Source organism: Theobroma umbraticum, unplaced genomic scaffold (genome assembly GCF_002168275.2).
Source record: "Theobroma umbraticum cultivar Fairchild unplaced genomic scaffold, ASM216827v3 scaffold_67.0, whole genome shotgun sequence".
Lineage (NCBI taxonomy): Eukaryota > Viridiplantae > Streptophyta > Magnoliopsida > Malvales > Malvaceae > Theobroma > Theobroma umbraticum.
The window spans coordinates 2,581,731-2,582,210 of record NW_018397262.1 but is presented as its reverse complement, the minus strand read 5'-3'; the positions used below and the strand labels follow the sequence as shown (position 1 = coordinate 2,582,210).

Sequence of the window (480 nt, the reverse complement as noted above, 5' to 3'; positions counted from 1 at the left end):
TGTAATATTGGTGATCTAAACTTTGCAACTTTTGCTGACTGAGACTTCAGCATTGATAAATGATTATATGCCGTTCTTCTTTCTTCTCTTAACTCAAATTTCTGAAAGCAATAAAATGTGATCCTTGCTCAAGACTTTTGAGGCAACAAGTCTCCTATTATATGCCATAACAAGTCTTTGAGTAATTGAATCTTCCACGCCGCAATTGAAATTAAAATAGAATGCTACACTTTCAACTAAATTTTATTCTCAGGCTGATCGGTAAATTAATATTTCCTGCATTATCTAACAATAATTTTAGGGGTTTGGCTGAAAGATGTAAACGAAGGGTGAATTCAGGATTTTTTTTGAATTGTGTCACAATTAAACTAATAATAATAATCATTAAAAAATATAAATATATTAAAATCCATACACTATAAGTTTTAATGTTAAATTAAAGAAAATGTAAATTCATTACATTTATGTAATACTTCAAAG

At 28.1% G+C, this 480-nt stretch overlaps 1 protein-coding gene across 1 annotated transcript in view; it reads right to left on the bottom strand.

The window, feature by feature from the left end:
• The window catches only part of LOC110419615 (Di-glucose binding protein with Kinesin motor domain-containing protein), a 23,655-nt gene that overhangs the window by 8,105 nt on the left and 15,070 nt on the right, over window positions 1-480 (bottom strand). The window lies entirely within an intron of this gene.